This window comes from Lithobates pipiens, unplaced genomic scaffold (genome assembly GCF_037356315.1).
Source record: "Lithobates pipiens isolate NorthernLeopardFrog02 unplaced genomic scaffold, aLitPip1_a1.2 Scaffold_30, whole genome shotgun sequence".
In the NCBI taxonomy this organism is placed as follows: domain Eukaryota; kingdom Metazoa; phylum Chordata; class Amphibia; order Anura; family Ranidae; genus Lithobates; species Lithobates pipiens.
This window is the reverse complement of record NW_027507791.1, coordinates 132,973,702-132,993,092: the sequence shown is the minus strand read 5'-3', so window position 1 is coordinate 132,993,092 and position 19,391 is coordinate 132,973,702.

The window sequence follows — 19,391 nt, the reverse complement described above, 5'->3', positions numbered from 1 at the left end:
AATGCAGAGTTTACTAGTTTGTAATGCAGAATATACTCATTTGTAAATCAGAGATCAGTAGTTTGTAAAGCAGAGTTCAGAGCTCAGTAGTTTGTAAGGCAGAGTTCAGCAGTTATGAACACAGAGTTCACAGACAAGTAGCAACCCCTATATAAATACAGTTATATTAAAAAAATACACATACACAATTCAAAGTTCAAACAAAATGTGTTAAAAATGCCTAACTGTGCAAGTTTTATCACTTCAAGATCTCCAAAAAATAAAATGCCAATCCAAAAACTGTGTAAGATGAAAAGCAATACTGCCCACAATTAGCCTTGTACTTTCAAGAGCTCAGAGGAACTCATGTGCAGCCCACTGACCAGCTCTCCACCGGTCTTCCTCTCACAAAAGAGTGTCAGAGCTGCAGAAGTGCGGCACCCTGGGTTCCCAGAAAGCACCTGTGCTCAATATTCCCAGTAAGCTGTGCAGTGCCCAACACATCCTTAGCAACTAATGATTTAATTGATTGACAAGACGCTGCACACAGTACTTGTGTAGCTTTAATGCCAGTTTTAAAAAGTGCCAGACCGACAGCGCTATAAAAATAAATGCTGCATCTGCAGGGAAGAAAGATTAATAATGCAACTGCCTGCTTTAGTTGAGGTTGTTTTTTTTTTTTTTGACTTTTGCCACAGTATCTCTGAGGTCTCTTTTTGCACCCCAGTTGAGAAAAGCTGGCATAAGGGACTATTGCCCCCCCCCCCCCCCCCGTGCAAAAATAGGAAACAGAAAAAAATGTAAAAAAGACACAAAAACATTTATAAATACCCCATCCCCATGTACATGAACATAAGAACATAAATGCATGCAGTGGGTGCAAATGACTGCCATGTGACACACATGTGAAGTACCACCAGAAATGTTGCAGCAATAATTCTAACTCTAATTTGTAAAGGCTTTTAAAGCATCACATTTGGACAATTTTGGATAAGTTTATCACATTTTGACTTGTTTGGTATCTATTTACTCTTTGCCACCTCATCTTTTCTAGTTTACCAAAAATTGGGTACTATATTGTGTTTGCGCGCACTAAGATTACCTTAAGTGTGTTTTTTTACTGAAAATTAGCATTTAAATAACTCTGTATGCAAATATCACGTATCATAAAAAAATGCAACTATGACCATTTTAATCTCCAGGGCCTTTGCTTTCAGAGAAAGGGCTTTGGCAGCAAATGGTTAAACAGAACCTGTCATCAGATAGTGTTAGAAGAAATGACATTGTTTATAAAAAATGATTGATTGTAACAATAAGGATTATAACATGACATTGTGCAGCCCCCACTTCCTTTACCTAGTGTACCTTTGCTCACTTGAGAGATTGAGGGCCCATGTGAAATCCCGTCTTCTGGTTCAGTAAGGAGTTGTCTCAAAACTCTATTACACTTTAATCTCTCCTTCTAATTTTAATAAGCTTCCATACATGATAAAATGGGAAATAGATCTAGGAAAAACCCTAGATCTCCCAGAATGGAACAAAATATGGATTGCAGCTGCCAACCGTTCAACCAGCATCGTCACCCAGGAGTTGACTCATTACTGCAGAAGACTACTCCCCCTCCTTTTATCATATGATTATATGCTTTCACAGGTGGCGCCAGGTAAAAGAAACAGGGATGTGTCACCATGCTCAATTATCTATGTAGAGGGACATAGGGAAATCATTATTACCAACATTTGTTTCTTAGGAACTATTTCATTAAATATATAGCTCATTCAGGACAGGTTCTCTTTAACCACATTTATAGGTATCTAATGGAGTCTATAACTTCCCCAGAACTGCAGAGAAACAATCTAACCATACATATGGAGTTTACCAAGATATAAAAATGTTCAACTGTGGTATACAAATGCAGTATGTTCACCAACAATACCCTAGAACAGCCATTCTAAACCAAGGTTCCATGGAACCTTAGGGTTCCCCCAGAGGTTGCTAGGGGTTCCTTGACCTGTGGCTTAATAGGGTTGACACCCCATTTGATGGTACCCACATAGTTCTGAGGTCAACGCTACTTGCCAAAGTTGGCTTTAAGAACCTAATAACATTTTTATTAGGCTGTCTGTAAAGAAGGCTGTTCTGACCAATACTGTAAGAGGGGCATTCTTCCCAGCAGCCACCAATGTAAGGTACATTCTTACCACTGACTACCAATGTAAGGAACATTCTTCTAACTAGCAACTGATGTAAGGGCCTTTATCCCCACTGACCATGTAATGTAAAGGACATTGTCCAACTAGCCACCAATGTAAGGATTATTGTCCCACTAGCCACCAATGTAAATAACTTTTACCCACTAAACACCACTGTAAGGGACATTCTTCCCACTGAGCACCAATGTAAAGGACATTCTTCCCATTAGCCATCAATGTAAAACAACATTCTTTCCAATATCCTCAAATGTAAGGAACATTTTTCAACTGGCCACCAATGTAATGGGTATTCTTCCCACCAGCCACAAATGTGAGGAACATTCTTCCCACTGACCACCAGTGTATAGGAAATTTTTCCCACTGAGCACCAAAGTAAGGAGCATTTTTCCCATAGACCACCAATGGAAAAATTATTTTGACCACAAGACACAATGTAAGGGAAAAGACAATTGAAGAGCTGCGCCAATTACACTAATTAAAATAATCAATTAATAAAAATAAAAATACCCATAAAACGATTGAAGTATTTGACCAGTTCAACTACATCTATAAGTCCATTTCCGTTAATCATCAATTGCAGATAATGACAATGCTATGGAAATATTTAATTAGCAAGGATAAGAAAATTGTGTTTTCAAAAAGCAAAAAAGTCCAAATAGAAGTCCTGATTAAAACACCATGGTGACTTCACATATGCTTTGTATGGTGAAGAAACATGCCTGACCACCAAGATACTAATGCGCTTACCAGATGGCAAAGCGTAATGAGCATATAACCTGACTAGTCAGCAGCCTGAAGCATGTGTTTATGGACCTTACAGCACACTGGATCGGAAAACCTTGCACTAAGATCAGTACTCAATTATTCCAAAGGGCAATTTCTCCAATAGTTGTTCAAAAAGAAGAGACTGATTTTCTTTCTGTCACTTCTCAGCATGACATAATGGACATTTTTCCCCCTGGCCACCAATGTAAGGGACAATCATCCTACTTACCAACAATCAAATAGTTATTGCAAGGGTTCCCTGAAATCTGAAAAATATTCCAAGGGTTCCTCTAGGGAAAAATATTTGAGAAAGGCTGCTCTAGAGTTACATATTTCATTCATACCATGATCGACTTGCCCATTACTCTTACAATCTGCACACTCTCTACTGAACTCAAATAAAATTTGTGACATTTTACAGAGAACTATTTCCAAACAATAGTACAAACATTATTAGAATTTCTATGTAACCATCAGTGGTGGCTGGTGCTCCATTTTTTGGGGGGCAGCAAACAAACCGCCCGTCACCCCAGCCCCCCTTCCTGTTCGGTTGGTCGGTCGGTCTGTCAAACCACCCCCCCATCGCTTGCCCGTCTGTCCACCAACCCTGTACTATGGTAGCTTTCCCCTGCATCTCCTCCTCCTCGGCGCCCAATACAGTTGCTTCTCCTATCAGCCAATCGGGTCTTAAGACCCGCTTCCTAATTGGCCAAGAGGAGAAGCAAATCATATAGATTAGGGGTCGGGCGCATGGATTAGGGGGGTGGCGCCCCTGCTCTCTTAATGGAGAGGCCACCACTGGTAACCATCACATGAATTAAAATCCTTAAGAAATAAATAACTTGCTGCGCTATCCGTGATATCGTGAAAAATATATATTTAAACAAAAAATAGTGAATTCCAAAAGGAAAAATCACAGTCCAATATACTTTATATAAAGATATATTAGCAAATATTGTGACAGTCCCAGTTATATGGAGGATCACCATATTGTAATATTGTGTTGAATCAAAACTTGTGACCATCACGTGGACCATTACCATCATTAGAAATGGACTGTTACCGGAACAGATAGACCCTATTACAGAGTCATTTGTATAAAAAAAACATTCCTGGGCAATGTTACACAATCCAAGCATTTACTGATACAAACAGGCGTGTCAATGACATTTAGTGAAATATAAGGATGGCACTGACTTAACATACTGGAGACTGGAAGATACTACAAGTGGCATGTGTTCAACCCCTCTATGATGGGATTAACTTTTACAGGTGGTTTGACTCTGTAAAAGCGTCTGTCGGAGTCCATTTTTAATGATGGTGATGGTCCACGTGGTGGTCACAAGTTTTGATCCAACACAATATTTGCTACACCACAGTGGTGACCCTGCATATAATTGAGCAATGATAATGAAGAAAATCTAGAGGCTAATTCTGAAGGTCCTCGCCACATCCAAAAAAAATATTTGGAAATAAGAAGATGTCCCAAGGGACAGTACGGGCAAGAGACCATAAACAGGATATTCAAAAAAATACAAAAAGTATAAAAATGTATACATTTATTAAATGTATAACAATATGGACATCTAAAAACATAAAGTGGGACTGAGATATCAATAGAGAAATATAGTTTGATCAATACTGCAGTATACAATGCAATAAATGGACTTTAAGTCAAAGAATGAATATACTGTAAATATTGCAGGAAAAACCCAATATTTACCGTGTATTCATTCTTTTCACTTAAAGCGGGATTCCACCCTAAAGTGGAACCTCCGCTGATCGGATCCCTCCCCCCCTCCGGTGTCACAATTGACACCTTTCAGGGTGGAGGGGGGTGGAGATACCTGTCAAAGACAGGTATTTACACCCACTTCCGGGCATAGACTCCCGTGGGAGTCTACGCCATTTCCTGCCCTGCCGCGCTGTCTGCTGGGACACACACGGGTCCCAGTGACAGCGCGGAGATTTCCTATTGCGCGGCGCAACTCGCGCATGCGCAGTAGGGAACCGGGAAGTGAAGCCGATTCGCTTCACTTCCTGATTCCCTCACCTAGAATGGTGGCGGCAGCAGCCGAGGGCCGAGCGATCGATCGGCCTCGGCTGCCGGCATCGCTGGAACCCGGGACAGGTGAGTGTCCATTTATTAAAAGTCAGCAGCTGTAGTATTTATAGCTGCTGGCTTTTAATATTTTTTTTTTTTGGTGGAATCCCTCTTTAAAGTCCATTTATGCATTGTATACTGCAGTTTTGATCAAACTATATTTCTCTATTGATATCTCAGTCCCACTTTATGTTTTTAGATGTCCATATTGTTATACATTTAATACATTTATACATTTTTTATACTTTTTGTATTTTTTTGATTATCCTGTTTATGGTCTCTTGCCTGTACTATCCCTTGGGGCATCTTCCTATTTCCATATCCTGCATTTAATTGGGACTGTCACAATATTTGCGCATATATCTTAATATAGTGGTCTATATGATTTTACCTTTGAACTTCACTATTATTTGTTTGAATATTTTGTTTTCACAATATCATGATTTTGCATCAAGTTATTTATTTCTTTTTGTTATACAGTTTGTCTGATTGTTTCTTGCCAGCAGCTTAATTCTGAGCCTGCCAGCACAATTTTCGAATATACTTTTTTATTACAATCCTTAAGCCTGATACACACTAGAAGTGCTTTTTCATTCAACTCAGCTGGCTGAACGAAAAAACAGATCACCATACTAACACAAGCAATGTTAGTGCGGCGGTCTTCCCTGCTGTGCCTTTGTGTTCTCAAAGACAGACTGTCCCCTCCCGTCAGAACATGCTGATCAGCGCTGGAAGCCATTGATCGGATGCTAGTTTTCCAGCATGCCTGTTCAACAGAAGCCGGTTGTGAGAAGCCAGTTGTTCCTGTTGAACTGGCCGAATTCAGATGATTTTCAGCCAGTGTATACAAGGCTTTAGTTTGTGACACAACATCCCCAAAATGTTACAGCCATTGCAAAAACTATAAGGACAGTTCAATAGTTCAACAGTTTTGCAACACTTTTCTACAGATATAGGCCCCATTAGCAAATTCTACACCTAATTTGGCTTTGTAGGTGGTTTTGATATACGTGACAGTTCTTATTTGTGATGCCTGTCACTATAGCTGTGACATATTCAAAAAGAATAATGAAGCTGGAGGTAATTAATACCAACTCTATGCAGGCATACAGAGAAAGGCCTGAGTTATCAGTAGAGGGGTGTACAGATTTGCTTCACTGGCATACTGTTTGCAGCAGACTGAGATGATGAGCTCACAGTGCCTCTCCTCACTTCTTGTCAGAGGCACTGAGCACAATGGACAGCTTGGAGTCTTGGGCCAGTGGTAAAGTACCATTGGTCCCAGCTGTCCAATAAAAATGCTGCAGTGGAAGAACGCTTCTCACCGCAGTGTCATAGAAGGGGCATGTGTCTAAAAGACAAATACTCCCTTCCAGTGCAGCCTTCTTAACTACAAGGAAATACATGTGTTTATGTGTATAAGATTTACCCACAATCCCATGTTTTTCTCACACAGTTAAGAGGGAGAATGAGAATCTGCTGCTGTTGAAAAGGCACTGTTATATTCCAGCTAGATCAGATATTATTATACTATATGTTATAACATAATAATTTATTATTTATCTATTTACTGTGAAATTACTGCTTTGAAGTTATAACTTCAAACTTCAGTAATTTGTCCGTTAAGACACCTACTTGAGTACAGATTTTGAAAATATGGTAAATAACCTTAAAAATAATATACAGTATAATAATTATTTGTATATTACTTATGGTAATTAACCCCTTGCCACCCAGGCCAATTCTGTCACTTCTCTCCTACATGTAATCATAATTTTGCTAGAAAATTACTCAGAACCCCCAAACATTATATATAATGTTTTAACACACATCCTAATGAATAAAATGGTGATCGTTGCAACTTTTTATGTTACAGTATTTGCGCAGTGTTTTTTATGTGGAAAAAAACAGTTTCATGAATATAAAAAAAAAACACTAAAGATAAGCTAATTTTCTTTGTAGAATATAAAAGATGATGTTACGCCAAGTAAATAGATACCTAACATGCCACACTTTAAAATTGCGCACACTCGTGGAATGGCGCCAACCTTCAGTACTTAAAATCTCCATAAGCGGCACTTAAATTTGTTTTACAGTTTGCATGTTTAGAGTTACAGAGGAAGTCTAGTGTTATTGCTCTCGTTCTAATGATCGCGGCTTATGTAACCTGTGTGTGTCTGGCTGATACTTGCCAATGCCCCACCAGCCACTGACCTCACCACTTGTCCGTGCCATCCACTGTCATTCACAAGGGAGGTGTACCTGATGGGGGGGCTAGTCTCTCAAAGTTCCCCACCAGGTTCCACCTATTCAACATAACTCCTTAGCCCAGTGTTTCTCAACTCCAGTCCTCAAGGCGCCCCAACAGGTCATGTTTTTAAGCTTCCCATTATTTTGCATGGGTGATTTGATCAGTTTCACTGCCTTAGTAATCACCACAGCCGTTTCATTTGAGGGAAATCCTGAAAACATGACCTGTTGGGGCGCCTTGGGGACTGGAGTTGAGAAACACTGCCTTAGCCAATGTGTCTGCGTGTGTGTGAGAGGTGCACCAGTTGTGGTGTGAACAGGGCACATAGAGAACAATTGTTTTTTATGCACCCTAGGGCAGTGACTGCTTGGGCATTGGAGGACCCTGCTCTAGGACAGGGATTTAGTACTTTTGGAAGTTGGCGAGGTATGGGGAACGATTTTTGTAACCGCAGCCTCAAGATGGACCAGGACCTACAGTTTATTTTTTACTCCAGGTTTATGTTTGGCTGCCAGACAGTCTGAATTCAGGGCAGCAGATACCCCCCTGTACGCTAGTAATGCTCGGATGTACATATCAGTGTACAGTCACTGCATATTTTAGCTTGTTATTGATTTTGACAGGCTGCTGGGGGTGTGCTGTACGTTGCCCCGGTGACTCCTGAGCAGAGAAGTATCCCTGAATAAATTTTTGATTGAAAATGTATACTTTATTTTGCTTTACCCTGAATAAATGCTGTAGCCCCCCCCCCCCCCGCCATTTGCATTACGCCTCAAAGGAAACTTTTTCAGAGGCAAGCATTCATGCTGCCATGCTGACTCACTTGCACAGATCAACTATACAGATAAGGACTTCTGACTTCTAGAATTAATTCTTGTTCCAGGTAAATGACAAAAAGTATTGAAGCAGGGGTTCAGCATAATGGCAAGTAGCATTGTTCTAAGTAGATTAGCAATGGCAGCCACATATATTACTTAGGAAATGTTTACTTGAATAGGTATAAGGAGATCATTCAATATATAAATGACATTATTACAATTCAGATGCCTATATTGTGTGTATGTATATATATATATAAGAGGGCCAGTATGGTGGCCCGTAATTATGGGAGGAGCCCGGAGGGTATATAATCAGACCACCCACAACGGTCTGTGTCGGTTCCAGTGCAAGGTACTGCACATCAAGGGGCCGACGCTTCTCAGCTCCCTCACGGTCGTCTATCCGTGCGTCCAATCGTAGGTGCACTTCGGCTTCTTCATTCGTGGTCTTCGTCGGCGGTTCCCGCTCATGGTCGCAGATAAGTAGTATCCGAATCTTTTCATATCATGTGCAAACTTGCGACTTATCATGCTTACTATCCTGCACCCCTTTCGCAAAACCTACCTCTGAGTTGTTGACACTCATGTCCCGACATTGTTCGGCACAGGCATAGTACATTCGTAAATTCTTTCTACCAAACGTATGATTCATTCATAGATCCAAGCCTTCGAGTCGCTGTTGGTCGTTCTCCAATATCACTCGCCATAGGCTTCACTGGTTATAAAGTTCACTGTTCTCATCCTTTTTTGAGATAAACAGGTATTGTTTGTATGGGTTTCTGTGGCTGATTGGGGTGTAATTAAACCCACCTGATGTCTTTCCTGCACTTGACTAGCCTGGGGGATGGGTGGTTGATAGGTGTTTGGTTTCACAGTAAGGAATGGCATACACTCTACAACCAATTCGTATCAGATACTCCTTACTGCCAATTTATATCAGATTCATCTCATACATTTTTGAGCTGATTCGTGTCAAATGCATTGCAGAGGCTGACTCTGCCAACTCACTGCATGTCCACGTAGTTGTACCTTCGAGATCGGTCGTATATCTTCATCGATTGTCCCACGCTCGGACCGCTACACACTCGCTGTCGCAGGTAGGACTTTGTTGTTACCGCTCTTCTAAACTCCAATAGTTACCTTATCATGTTCGTTTATCATGTTCGTTTTGCAAAGTCGCACTTACGCCACCATAAGTCTATGTCATCTTTCATGTATTTCATCCTTTCTACCCAACGCGGGTTTACTCGAGCCGATCACTTCACGGTCGATGCGGTCAAATCCGACATTCAAGCCCCTTACTCACCTCGCATCTACGGCCGATTCGAAATCTAGTCGCAACTTCGCTTCTATGTTTCGGATCCTCGGCAATCACAAGCCCCTTCAACCGTCATCACCATTTAGTTGATTTGAACCCAGCCATATCATCGGCAATACGGTCAGATCTGTCATACGAACCCCGTAGTCCCCTCACATCTACGGCCGATTCGAAATCTAGTCGCAACTTTGCTTCTATGTTTCGGATCCCCAGCAGTCATAAGCCCCTTCAACCGCCATCACCATTTAGTCGATTCAAACCCAGCCATATCATCTGCAACACTGACAGATCTGTCATACGAGCCCTGTAGTCACCTCGCATCTACGGCCGTTTCGAATCTAGTCGCAACTTCGCTTCTATGTTTCGGATCATTGACAATCACCAGCCCCTTCAACCACCATCACAATTCAATCAATCCGAACCCAGCCATATCCTCAGCGATACGGTCGGATCCCATATGCGAGCCTCTCAGTCGCATCTACGGAGGATTCGAGTCTAGTCGCAGCGTCGGCGCAACGATTCCAGTCCTTGCCAAACGCAACCAAGCCAAATCCTGTTGCATCACCGACTCAAATGAGTCAAATCTTTCGCAGACTATTCCATGGCCATAGCCCAGTTCAAACTAGTCACATCGACTGTACGAATTCAGCAGTACTTACATTTGACCTTCTCAGTCTATCCATACATTATCGTACACAATTCTCTCCACCAATTTGCTCAGTATTGCGCACGGTCATTCCTACATAATCACATTTCCTCTATAACCTTTCTTTCGCCTTTCAACAAAGCTGCGTTCTTGCAATCGCTGCAAGTCTTTCTGCATTTGGCTCAAAACTGCCAATCGTCTCCAGTAGCAACACTGCTGTTCACCTCATACCTACACACTTATAAATCCGCAAACATTGCTTTCACCTTTCAAATAAAGCTGCTTCCTTGCAACTGCTGCGAGCATCGATGCAATGGCTCAATACGGCCACTCATCTCTAGTAGCAAAACAGCTGCTCTCCTCATTCCTACACACTTATAATTAAATTTATAGATTCAAATAAAGCTGCTTTCTTGCAATGGCTTAATACGGCCACTCATCGTCTCCAGTAGCAACACAGCTGTTCACCTCATTCATTCATTCATTCATTCATTCTCACCTCATAATTCAATTTATAATTCAAATAAGGCCGCTTCCTTGCAATCGCTGCAAGCATTTCAGCAAATGGCTCAAACTGCCACTCATCGTCTCCAGTAGCAACACGGCTGCTCATCGTTTTCTCTGTCGCTTTCCCCTTTTAGGCCAGTTAGTACACCAGTTAGTCCACCCTGCACCAGGTTTGGACAGTATCTTCCAAAAAAAAAAAAAAAAAAAAAAAAAAACCCATTGTCGAGGGCTTGCATCTTCACCAGGGGGCCAGCTTTGCCCCAAACAGCTCTTTGCATTCCCCATTGTCAAAACGAAATTCTCATGTCACCTTACTACAGGCTCCCGGTCAACTCAGTTCTCGCCTCCAACCAGTCAACTTCACAACCAGTGCATAAAGTTAGGTGTGTAGTTCAATGGGATTCCCCCTTTCTCTTAAACACTCTTTCACTACATATTTTTACTTCACATACAGAATTTGACCTGCTCCTGAGGCGTTAGCAACTGTCACATACTTCTGTGCACTTCACTCTGTTTTCGAAGCACAAGCCTTCAACACGCAGACAAGGTCGCCTAATCTCCATACTTGCTGGCAGTGCAAGCATTAGTAGACCGAACCCACGTCAATTAACTACAGATCGCAACATTCCTACTTAGTATACCAGACTTCAGCTACCCACCCCAGTCCGCCCTGGGGCGCTCTGGTTCATTAGTCTGTGCCGAGCACAGACTGACACCCGAGCTATCGGTTACCTAGCCAGTCACCTCCTGGCTCACCTCGGTTGTTACGCATTCTTTTGAGTTTTCTAAAGTCACACTCAACAGCGCTCAAGCGCAAACCAACTGTCACTATGTCTGTCGTTCCTTGTCCTATTCTTCTTGTTTCCTTCCGCCTTTCATCTTATCTACCCAACGCAACTATCCCCTCCTACCTTTACAACTTACCTCAAACATACGCACTCCCCCTTGCTTTTAGTTGATGCCATGTCGCAGGCAGACAGTGAGGACTTTGCCTCAGCCCTGCCATCACCCCTTACGGGCTCAGCAAGCGGCGGTTTACAGTCTCACAAGAGCTTGGACCAATTAATTAAAAAATAAAAATAAAATAAGCTCATAGCAGAACGGTGTCGCAGGAGTAAATTCTACCCTGCTGCAGCCAGGAAACCAAGCCTTTAGGCTACTGTTTCCACCGCCAGTGGCAGCCCTTCCAGGCACCACTTCAGTCTATCTTCTTTGCGACTACTCAGCTGCACTCCTGGGTAACCACACTGTCAGCAGCAGTCGCCGAAGTCCAAGCAGAGTGACAGCCCTGGAGGTACGCCCAGCCGTGCCCCTACCAGCTCCAGTCACCACCGTCATTCCCGTACCTTCACTTACAGATACACCCAACTTCTGCACCATCGTCTTCCCTGCACACCTTGTCCTAGCAGGGCATCTAGGAGGACATCTTGGATGACAACGACGTTAACTTAGCATCCCTCCTCATAGCAGTACACAACTTGGCCTAGAACAAATCATATTCGCGGGGAGATGTCTCCGTCATCCTGAAGGCCAGAGACCCTTTACTTAATCGCAAGCTCACAGAGTTTGTGCGGGCCTTGGGGACAGTCAGAGATATGCTAGGCAGAGCAACCCCAACAGGAGGGTAGAATTGGACCCGTATCTGCATGCAGCAGGTCACAAGTATGCAGGGTGCCCATCCTTTGACTATCACTGCTCATTTTCAGCCAAGGTAGCAGCCAGACTCAAGGGGATCTTTTACCTCCCATCTTTTAGTGTTTCTCTTCCAGGCAAAGACCCTGACTAAATCCTTAAATTAAGATGTGCCAGCTATAGCAGATCTGCCCATGAGAGTCGATTTTCTCACAAATTGGAATGGCATGCCAATGTGTATTCCCTCAGCATCTCTCTTCATCTCAGGTAGTCATGGTCACCGCAGCCTCCACAGGTCCTCACCTCAATTTTGGCCAAATTGGGTTTATAGGGCCATAGCCGTCAGAAATCCTCTTGATTCCTGGGTTCAGTTAGTCCTCCTCTTTGTTCGACCTCTACCCCATTGTCGCAGCAGCTCTAGTCTGGTGCAACAACTGGGCAGGACAAACAGTGACGTTCGCCACAGACAACCAAGCTACAGCAAGTATTATAAATAAAGGAGGTCCTAGTAGCTGGCCATTGTGGCCTTCCTGTGCAGGCTGGTGCCACTATCCCCACAGCACCAATCTAACGTCCTATGCGTCCACATCCCAGACAAACGCAATAATCTGGCCGACGCACTACCCGTTAACTTTGCTTCGTTGTTTTTTGCAGGAACCTGGAACCGACCCGACCATGTCTCTTATCCCACACTGGTCGTAGCTAACCTCGGATTCAAACAACACTTTCACGATGCTACCTGCCTTATTAATCTTTCATTATCTCACAAGACCCTGAAGGCCTACCGGGCAGCCTAGAGGTTCTATGTCAGGTTACTAGCCTCAAACCCCAGAGCAATACCAAAAGTTCTCCATCACATCCTGGTCTTCATATTATGCCACCGCACACAGTTGGCATTGTCACACAATACCTAAGACCCCACTCAGCTGACATCCAGTATTTCATCCCCTTATGAGATCCTAACAAACCGTCTTGTTCGCCGCCCATACGGTCAAGACCATGTTGTGTGGTATTCACAGGCAATGACCCCAAATCAGTATCAAACGGCTACCCGTCACCAGCGCCATATTCCGAGACATGTCTTTCATCCTGTCACATTCCCCTTTTGGCTAAATTCAGCCTGGTCCTTCAAGCAGCCATCTACCTGGCTTTCTACAGCTTCTTACGCCCCAGTGAATACTGTCACCATCCCAGTTGTAAAGTGTTACGTAGACACCACCTCACACGCCATCAGACTTCATCTTGCTCCTCAGCGTGTCCAAAACACAATAGTCCGGTCCAGGGGTTGACATAAAACCTTTCCAAACTCTCAAAGCCTGGTGCCCCGTGTCCATCCTAGATCAATTTTTGGCCCATATGTTTGATCCCTCGCTGGACAGCCCATTACTACCGTTCTCGATTAGTACCCCAGGCAGCAACCAGTTCATTAGTCACGTCAGGTTCCTTTTGAGCACATTAGGCCAGGACCTTGGTCATTTTCTTGGACATTCTTTCGCATTGGAGCAGCATCAGCAGCCTCACGAAACGGGGTCCCAGTCCACGCGATCAAAGATGGGCAGGCGGGAATCCACCTGCTTTACTCGATACATCTCTAATCCACAAGTGGAAATGTCCTGAGCCTTCAGAAACTTTGCCCCGTAGTGTCTTGTTGTACCTAAATTAATAATTACCTCCCTACACCAAATCTTTTGCGGCCTTCTCTTGGCATATCGCCCAGCAGAGCAGGGCTCACCGCCCAGCTCACCAGGGCTTACCTTACAGCAGACCAAGGGCACAACTCAGGTCTATTTTGTGTTGTTAGTCTTGTGACGTGTTTATGTGTTCTTTCATATCTCTTACAGCGGAGGGCTCCGACCATAAATAAGAGGGCCAGTATGGTGGCCCGTAATTATGGGAGGAGCCCGGAGGGTATATAATCAGACCACCCACAACGGTCTGTGTCGGTTCCAGTGCAAGGTACCCACCCACCCATTTCCCTTCTCAGAGTACTTCACTTAAAACACGTTTCTTTACAGAAACATCCATTTACTTTCTTAAGGTATGCGGCCTTCTCTTGGCATATCGCCCAGCAGAGCAGGGCTCACCGCCCAGCTCACCAGGGCTTACCTTACAGCAGACCAAGGGCACAACTCAGGTCTATTTTGTGTTGTTAGTCTTGTGACGTGTTTATGTGTTCTTTCATATCTCTTACAGCGGAGGGCTCCGACCATAAATATATATATATATATATATATATATATATATATATATATTGCACACATTTTCATGCATACCAACCTGTCCAGCAGAAGTAACAGTGATAGAATTTGAACTGTTTTCCAGTGTCAGTGGGCGGTATATGAGGTCAAGCAGTTGGCATGGTATCAAGTACTTCTGACAAAAACTAAAAGTGGAACTAAACTCTATTATACAAAAAATAAAAAACTGCAAGAAGGCAGGCTCTTTATTGTAGAGAAAAAACATGTAATGTCTTTTCTGCAATTAAATAAACGTACGTGTGCAGCTCTGTTTCCATTTTGGCACAGTGCCTGTGTGACGGGATAACTTCACTCCTGTGTGTGTTTTGGTTTGACTTCACTTCTGAGCATGTGCCAGGATGACTTCACTTCTGAGCATGTGCCAGGATGACTTCACTTCTGCCCATGTGTCGGGATGACTTCACTTCTGCCCATGTGCCGGGGTGACTTCACTTCTGCTCATGTCCCGGAATGAATTCACTTCTGCCCATGTGCCGGGGTGACTTCACTTCTGCTCATGTCCCAGGATGAGTTCACTTCTGCCCATGTGTCGAGATGACTTCACTCCTGCGCATGTGCCAGTGTTCTGTCGAGAAGTGCCCCCCATCTAATAGTATCCCCATCGAATAGTATCCTCATCGAATAGTTTGGTATGTACTACGCATGTGCCGTACGGAACAGCACAATAGCTGATTTGCGGAACCAGGGTGCATGCGCACATCGTAGGAGGTATCTTTCGGTGAGAGATACAATTTCACAGGCACAATTTAAACCTATACAAACAGCAGGGGAGACAGTAGTTCTCAGACTGTGCATCGCTGCTGCTGAAGGGCACCTAGTGGCTGTGTTGAAGAGCTGGTTTTTATCTGTGTTGCAACCCGCCCTTTCCCACAGGCAAAACCGTCCGTTCAACACAGCAAACCCGCCCTGTAACACACCCAAAATTGGACCATCAGCACACTGTAAAGCCGGCCCACAACAGCAAGGCGCAATGTGAGAACTATGTTCTCCCCCCCGCTGTTTGTATAGGTTTCAATTGTGGCCAATTGTGGCCAATTGTGGATAGGCATTTTGTTTCTGTTTCTCCTCTTGTCCTATACCTTTATATTGTGATAATGCTCCATTTACATATTCCCGCCCCTAAGGTCCGCCCAAGTAGTTTAAATTAGTCTCATACACACACAGTCATCAGGTTGATAAAGGAACCAATGAGAAACGCGTCCCTCTTTGATGACTGCTTCCTGTTTTGCTTCCTGTTTGTGGTCCACGCTGGTTGCTGGTTATTGTCTCCTGCCGCTGACGTCACTTCCAGGATCCTCGTGTTTTGAGACTGTGATTGCGGGCTGGCCTGTCAGTTCTCTTGGAGCTCCCTGCTGTTTTTCCCGTTGGCATCCCCTGGACCTCCCTGCTACTGGATACACACAGCCTAAAGAACTGGTATATGCCCTGCATTCATGCCGGACCACCTACATGGATATTAATGATATGCTCTGCCAGTCTACATATCTTAGGCGCCTTTTCTTTGTTTTTCTGTTTCCTATTCAGAGATTGCTTCTCTCCATAAGTGCAGCCCTAAGTGTGGAAGATACCCTATTATAGACTTTCTGGTTCATAAAGACATCTGTTTTAGCTTGGTCCTGAAGTTCAGAGCGCCCTTACAAACTGTATTTCAATTGTGGCCGTGAAATGGTTTCTCCCATCGAGAGATGCCTCCTTCGATGTGCGCTTGCGCCCTGGTCACGTCACTCCAGCTGATCGGCAATTCAGCTGAAGTGTGGTTCCGTCCTGCGCATGCGCGGGCACTATTCAATGGGGGGGCACTTCTCAATAGAACACCAGGATGACTTCAATCCTGCCCATGTGCTGGTGATGACTTCAATCCTGCCCATGTCCCAGGATGACTTTACTCCTGCCCATGTGCCGGGATGTGCGATCTGCAAACTCAGATAGGAATCGGATCGCATGGTGTGAACACCCATGCGATCCGATTCTGCTGCGGACCAAAAAAAGGGTCCTGTGCGAGTTTGGGCTGTGTGCGATGCGAATTCAGCCATACTATCTGTATGGCTAAACTCGCATCGCACAGAGAACGGATGTGATTTGCACTGTAGTGCGGTGCGAATCACATCCGTTCTCATAAACCGCTGCAGTGTGAACCCAGGCTGATACACAAAAAAATCCAAGTAAAATGTATACATTCATTAAATTGTATTCGTTCCTTTAGATTTTTTTTTGTCCAGCGCAGGAATAATAGTAAAATATATGCCGTGGCCCTTGTACTGAAAAGTTTGGAGACCATGGTCTAATCCAAGGTCCAGTAAACTATATATCTTGGTTTTGGCTTTTGATAGACTTTAACTTCCGTTTTAGCTCTGCATTAGTGTGCCTCTGAACATGATTCCCTCTGTAATAAACCATGTGATTTAACAATGTACAGTAAATTGCTGCAATAACCATACATTGAATTGTAGGCATTAAGGGTTACAGAGCAGATACTACATGAATAATTTACTTTAGTCACCAATGGGTTTCAATTAGGGAAAATGTGAGCTAATGGTCCACAATTCTCGGCCAGCCGTTAAGACAGGGGACATTTAAAATTCTTCAAACTAGTTCCATGTACTCCACAAGGACACATTACAGGGACAGCGATCACAAAGCAGGAGTCCATTAGGGATAGTGAAGAGGCGTGCGGCCCCACAACACGCACGGGGCTAATGAAGCCTGCTACTGGCTGTTGATTTCCTCTGCACAGTTCATTGACTCTGTAAGTGCATTCTAAGTGTCATTATTCCTCCACCTTTACAATCACATTGATTGGATGCTTGAAATGTCTTGTTCAGGGTTTGATGGTTTAGAATGGTTTTATCAACTCAACCACCAATCAAGAAATTCCCGCATGTCCAATGTTGACGTCTCCTGTTGGCACAGAAACAATCATTTATACAGACAGAGCAGAACTGGAAAAAGAATTGTCAGGGCTCTTCTCTGTACTTGGTTGCAGGGCATGTAAGAACGCTACGATTCAAAAACTCTATCAGTTATAAAGACTCTAAACATGGATTTTATAATAGGTATAATATGTGAACACAAATATATGTAAAATCAAAATGTATTCTTCTTGACATCTTCCTTCATTACAGTGTATAAATATATAAAAAAAATCATTTTTTAATAACAAACATGTTCTACTTACCTGCTCTATGCAATGGTTTTGCACAGAACAGTCCCAATTCTCTTCTCTGATCCCCCGCTGGCACTCCTGGCTCCTCCCCCCTGCTGATTGGCCCCATAGCAGGCCGCTTGTTATGAGGGGCACTCATGCGGGCTTGCTCCTGAGCCACACTCTGTGTGCCCATTGACACACGCAGTGCAGCCCGGCCCTGGCACTGCTCCCTTCTCACTAGCTGTGATTGACAGCAGCAGAAGCTAATGGCTCAAATGAGAAGAGAGAGAATATTGATGCTGCTCTCAGGCACAGGGCTGGATCCACATTGGGCTTAGGTAAGTAAGAGGGTGCTTGAGAGTAAAGGGGGGGGGGGGGGTGAAAGCTGCACATAGAAGTTTTTTTGTGTTACCCTAATGAAAATAATGCATTAATGTAAAAAGCCTTCTGCCTTAATGCTGCGTACACACAATCGGACATTCTGACAACTAAATCCTGGATTTATTTCCTTGGGGCCCCAATCAGGTCTGGTTCTGCCACAATAAGTGAACTTGCAGGATGCAGCAGGCCAACAGTGCTGAGGTGAGGTCAGCTGAAAGGACTGCAGTGTGGTCTCTGTACGACCATGGACAAGTGACAACTAGCAGCGCCAGGGCTTACCAGGCTCAGGATTTGGTTGGCCGCAGCAGCACCACAGCTGCTGGGCTGATTGTCAGTTGTCCTGACTCTCCTGAGCTTCTCTGAGTGAACGCTAAATGTCGGAGGCTCCGCCTCCACGCTCTCCACAGCAGCGGGTTGGATGCAGTGAACTGTACTACCTTTGTAGCTGCCTGTGCTGTTCCTGCAATGTCCCTCACTAACACACACAGCATGGTGCTAGATAGGTGTGTGTGCAGCTGCAGCAGGTGAAACCATCAATAGGAGGAGACAAGGGGCTATAAAATCGGTGAGTCCACTGTCTCCCCTCAACTTGACAAATACTTGTATATGTCCTTCTCCTGTGCTGCTCTGAGTGCCGGTTCACACTATGTGGTGCGGGAACCGCATGCGAGTTTGAACAGGAATCACACTGCATTCCTGTTCAAATCACATGTGATTTTCAGCAATGCAAGTTGAGCCACTATTCTGTATGGCTCAAATTGCATCGAACCTGCACCAGAATGGTGCAGGACCTGGTTTTGGCCGTGGCAGAATCAGATCACATGGGTGTGAATTCTCCAAATCACACTGCGTTTTGTGAACCGATTTCTAGGTGTCGTTGACTTAACATACACACCTGCAGCCGTTCACATGAATGAGGTGTGATTTGCATGTAGTGCAGAATCCGCACAGAATGTCTCACGAAAAGTGTGAAATGCCACTTAGTCTCTTACACCACATTTTGCCTTGTCATGCAGTGGGACTGTGCTGGAATAGCCACCCAATATATCTGGTGTAAATATACCTTAAAGAGGATCTCCATCCAAAAGTGGAACTTCTGCTCATTTGTTTCCTCCACCCTCCGGTGGCATCTTTCGGTTGGGGGGGAGGGACAGGATACCCACTTCCAGGAGCCAGAGCTGTGGATATTGACATCACAGCTCGGCTGACCACTGAACTCCCTCTTCCTCAACTGTCGCCAGGCCAGTAGGAAAGGGGAGTGTAGCCTCGCGCACGCTCAGTAGCACTCCCAGCGTGAAGCCGTAAGGCTACACTGCCAGGTTCCCTTACCCGCAATGGCAGCGGTATGCACCCGAATTTTTGCAGTGGTGGGCG